Here is a 5,620-nt window from a genome sequence, read left to right as displayed (position 1 = left end):
AGAATCAACAAAACCAGGAGCTAGTCCTTTGAGAAAATCAACAAGATAGATAAACCCTTAGGCACACTAACCAGAGGGCACAGAGTGTGTATCCAAATGAACAAAATCAGAAATGAAAAGAGAAACATAACAACAGAATCTGAAGAAATTAAAAAAAATCATCAGATCCTACTACAATAGCCTATATTCAAAAAGTCTGTAAAATCTGGATGAAATGGATGATTTTCTAGACAAATACCAGGTACCAAAGGTAAATGAGTATCAGGTAAACCATCTAAACATTCCTACAACTCCTAAAGAAATAGAAGCAGTTATTAAAAGTACCCCAACCCAAAAGAGCTTAGGACCAGAGGGGTTTAGTAAAGATTTTTATCGGGAATTCATAGAAGACCTCATATCAATGCTGTCCAAACTATTGAACAAAATAGAAACAGGTGGAGAACTACACAGTTCCTTCTATGAAGCCACAGTTATGATTGTACCAAAACCACACAAAGACCCAACAAAGAAAGAGAACTTCAGACCAATTTCCCTTATGTATATTGACACAAAAATGCTCAATAAAATTCTTGGAAACTGACTCAAAGCGATCATCCATCATGATCAAGTAGGCTTCATCCCAGGGATGCAGGGATCATTCAATATTCAGAAATCCGTGAAAAAAAATCCACTATGTAAACAAACTCGAAGAAAAAAAAAAACAGATGATCATTTCATTAGATGCTGAGGAAGCATTTGCCAAAATTCAACAACACTTCTTGATAAAATACCTGGAAAGATCAGGAATTCATGGCCTATAAATAAATATAGTAAAAGAAATATATAGCAAACCAGTAGCCAACATTAAACAAAATGGTGAGAATCCCACTAAAATCACAGCCTAGACAAGGCTGCCTATTCGCTCCCTACTTATTCAATATAGTACTGGAACTCCTGACCAGAGCCATCAGACAACAAAGGAGGTCAAAGTGATACAATTGGAAAGGAAGAAGTCAAAACATCTCTATCACTATTTGCAGATGATATTTTAGTATACTTAAGTGACCCCAAAAGTTCCACCAGAGAACTACTAAGCCTGACAAACAACTTAAGTAAAGTGTCTGGGTATAAAATTAACTTAAACAAATCAGTAGATTGGTATCCTTTCTCTACTCAAAAGATAAACTTGTTGAGAAAGAAATTAGGGAAATGACACTTTTCCCAATAGTCCCAAATAACATAAAACAACTTGGTGGGACTCTAACTAAGCAAGTGAAAGTTCTTATGACAAGAACTTCAAGTCTCTGAAGAAAGAAGTTGAAGATCTCAGAAGGTAGAAAGATCTCCCATGCTCATGGATTGGCATGATTAGCATTGTAAAGTGGTCATTGTGCCAAAATTCCAACTCAGTTCTTCATAGAGTTAGAGCAATTTTCAAATTCAATTGGAATAGCCAAAAACCCAGGATAGCAAAAACTATCCTCAATGATAAAAGAACTTCTTGGCAAATCATCATCTCTGACATCATGCAGTATTTCAAAACAATAGTCATAAAAACTGTATGGTATTGGTACAGAGACAGGCAGGAAGATCAGTGGAATAAAATTGAGCAACAGTGAAATGAAACCACACACCGATGGTCACTTGTTCTTTGACAAAGGAGCTAAAACCAGTCAGTGGAAAAAAATAGCATTTTCAACCAATGGTGCTGGTTCAACTGGATGTCAGCATGTAGAAGAATAAAAATTAACCCTTTCTTATCACCCTGCATAAATGTTAAGTACAAGTGGATCAAGGACCTCCACATAAAGCTAGATATACTCAAACTAATAAAAGAAAAAAGTGGAGAAGAGCCTTGAACACATGGGCACTTAGGAAAATTTCCTGAGCAAAGCACCAACGGCTTACGCTCTAAGATCAAGCATACACAAAAGGGACCTCATAAAACTGCAAAGCTTCTTTTAGGCAATGGACACTGTCATTAGGACAAAATGGCAACCAACCGATTTGGAAAAGATTTTTACCCATTCTACATCTGACAGAGGGTTAATATCCAAACTATACAAAGAATTCAAGAAGCTGAACTCCACAAAGTCAAATAACTCTATTAAAAATGGGGTACAGAGCTAAACAAAAACTCTCAATTGAGAAATATTGAATACCTTAGAAGTACCTAAAGAAATGTTCAACATCTTTATTCATCAGGGAAATGCAAATCAAAACAACCCTGAGGTTCTACCTCACACCAGCCCAAATGACTAAGATAAAAAACTCAGCTGGCAACAGATGCTGGTGAGGATATGGAGAAAGAGGAACGCTCCTCCATTGTTAGCGGCAAACTGGTACAACCACTCTGGAAATCAATCTGGAGGTTCCTCAGAAAATTGGACATTGCACTACCTGAGGACCCAGCTATAACTCTCCTGAGCATATTACCCCCCCCAAATGCTCCAACATACAGCACAGACACATGCTCCATTATGTTCATAGCAGCCTTATTTATAATAGCCCAAAGCTGGAAAGAACCCAGAGGTCCTTCAAAAGAGGAATGGATACAAAAAATGGGGTGCATCTACACAATGAAGTACTACTCAGCTATCAAAAACAATGACTTCATGAAATTCATAGGCAAATGGACTGAACTAGAAAATATCATCCTGAGTGAGGTAACCAATCACAAAAAGATACACATGATAAGTGTATATTATGTATACACTGATAAGTGGATATTAACCTAAATATTTAAATTACACCAGATTCAATCCACAGACACATGAAGTTCAAGGACAACAAATGTGCAGATGCTTCAGTCCTTCTTAAAAGGGGGAAGAAAAATATTCATAGGGGAGGATATGAGAGAAAGTGTGGAGGAGAAACTAAAGGAATGGCCATTCATTCAGATCCAGCCATATACATACATACATACATACACACACACACACACATACACACACACACACACACACACACACATATATATATATATATATATATATATATATATATATATATATATATCCACCAAAACTAGATAATCTTTATGAAGCTACGAAGTGCATTCTGACAGGAGCCTGATATAGCTGTCCCCTGAGAGACACAGCTAGAGCATGTCAAATACAGAAGTGAAAGCTAGCAGCAAGCCATTGAACTGAGAACAGGGTCCTCGTTGGGAAAATTAGAGAAAAAATTGAAGGAGCTGAATGGGCTTGCCATCCCATAAGAACAACAATACCAACCAACCAGAGCTTCCAGGGACTAAACCACTACCCAAAGACTATACATGTACAGACCCATGGCTCCAGCTGCATAAATAACTGAGAATAGCCTCATTGGGCACCAAAGCTGGACCCCCCCACCCCCCACCCCCGTGTAGGGCAATGTCGCAGGGAGGTGCAGGAATTCAGGTTGGTTGGGGAAGGGGAACACCCTTATAGAAGAAATGGAGAGGGATGGAATAGGGGGCTTATGGCTGTGAAATCGGTAAAGGGAATAACATTTGAAATGTAAATTAAAAAAATCCAGGCGTTCCACTGCTGGCATGGCACATTACAACTTCAAGAAGATTACCATGGTTCTGTCAGCCAAGGACTTTATTGACCTGACATTATCCAAGACACAATGAAAGACTCCAACAGTCGACATTTTTATATGAGAAAAGTCAAATTTACTCAACAGAATTACCATGACAGACTCTCACAGGTTCTGTCTGATTTCCCCAAATTGGATGATATCCATCCATTTTATACTGACTTGATGAATATTCTCTATGACAAAGATCACTACATGTTGGCTCTCGTTCAAATAAATATTGCCAAAAACTTGGTGGACAATGTTGCTAAAGATTACGTGCAACTTATGAAGTATGGTGATTCTCTCTACAGATGCAAACAGCTGAAGTATGCCACCCTGGGACAAATGTGTACGATTATCAAGAGGCAGAGGCAAAGTTTGGAGTACTTGGAACAAGTACATCAACATTTATTCCATTTGCCAACCATTGATCCAAATGCAAGGACTCTGATTTTGTGTGGGTATCCAAATGTTGGGAAATGCAGCTTCATCAATAAGGTGACAAAAGCAGATGTGGATGTTCAGCCCTATGCATTTACCACCAAGACTCTGTCAGGCACATGGACTATAAGTATCTTCACTGGCAATTTGTAGATACTCCAGGGATTTTGGATCATCCTTTGGAGGATCGGAACACCATTGAGATGCAGGCCATCACATCCCTGGCCCACCTCTGAGCTGCAGTTCTGTATGTGGTGGATTTGTCTGAGCGGTGTGGACATGGTTTGAAGGAGCAATTAGAAATCTTCCAGAATATCAGACTTCTATTTATCAACAAGCCTCTTATTGTTGTAGCAAACAAATGTGATGTGAAGAGGATAGCTGAACTTTCTGAAGAAGATCAGAAAATATTTCTAGACTTGCAGGCAGAAGGATTTCCTGTCATCGAGACCAGCACCCTGACTAAGGAAGGTGTCATTCAAGTTAAAACAGACATTTATGATAGGCTTTTGGCTCATCCAGTAGAAAGGAAAATGAAAGGAAATGAAGTGAATGATGTTCTGAGCAGATTGCACTTAACTGTGCCCAACAAAAGAGATGCTAAGGAAAGATCCCCTTTCATCCCAGACAGAGTCATAGCTTGTCAGAAGAGAATGGAGTTCGAAGAGGGAACAAGATCTTGAGCTGGAAATGGGAGATGATTATATTTTGGATCTTCAGAAATATTGGGACTTAATGTAATGAATTCATCTGAGAAGTGTGATAAGATATCAGAGATTTGGGAAGGCCACAATGTTGCTGATTATATTGATCCTGCTGCCATGAAGAAATTAGAAGAGTTGGAAAAGGAAGAAGAGCTCAGAACAGTGGCTGGGGAGTATGACAGAGACTCTGAGAGTGAAGATGAGGAAATGATGGAAATCCGACAGCTGGCAAAACAAATTAGAGAAAAGAAGTTGAAAATTCTACCGTCCAAAGAAAAGAAAACACAGGGACCCTGGATGCCCCGGAATGCTAAGAAGGTTCAACGGGCAGATTTAGAGAATGAGATGTGTAGTCTTGGCGTGGACATGGATGATAAAGACAATGCCCACTATGCAGTCCAGGCCAGAAGATCTCGGAGTGTTACCAGGAAAAGAAAAAGAGAACAGTCTGTTCCACCCTCTTCCATAGCCTGCAGTCGGAATTGCTCTAAAACGCTGCATGATGTTTCTGGTCTTCGCGATGTCAAGATGGTGAAGAAAGCCAAGACTATGATGAAGAAAGAGCAGAAGAAGATGAATCACTTGGGGAAGAAAGGGGAAGCAGATAGACATGTGTCTGATATGAAGCCCAAGCACCTACTCGCAGGGAAGAGGAAAGCTGGTTAAAAGGACAGGAGATAATGTCCTCTTCAGTTAGAGTAGTTTAGAATCTTGATTATTTCTGAGTGTGGGATGGTGTGTTTTATAGAATTTGGAATCAACATCTGTTATCAAAAAGAAACAATGGAAATGACTTTTAAATGCTTGTTGCTGTTAAAGCCGACTAAGCTTGTGGTGCTCTGGCCCTGTGCATTTCGGATGTTTACCTTCAGAGTGCTCTGTACTTGAAGATGTACGTGCTTCTTTCACAGCTGCGGGACTCATTT

At 39.3% G+C, this 5,620-nt stretch overlaps 1 pseudogene; it reads left to right on the top strand.

The window, feature by feature from the left end:
* Window positions 1-3,517: 3,517 nt before the first annotated feature.
* Window positions 3,518-5,375, top strand: Gtpbp4-ps1 (GTP binding protein 4, pseudogene 1; annotated as a pseudogene).
* Window positions 5,376-5,620: the final 245 nt, after the last annotated feature.

This window comes from Rattus norvegicus, chromosome 2 (assembly GCF_021556685.1).
Source record: "Rattus norvegicus strain SHRSP/BbbUtx chromosome 2, alternate assembly SHRSP_T2T, whole genome shotgun sequence".
Taxonomy (NCBI): domain Eukaryota; kingdom Metazoa; phylum Chordata; class Mammalia; order Rodentia; family Muridae; genus Rattus; species Rattus norvegicus.
Note: the sequence above shows the minus strand (reverse complement) of the source record. Positions and strands in the feature narration are given on the sequence as shown.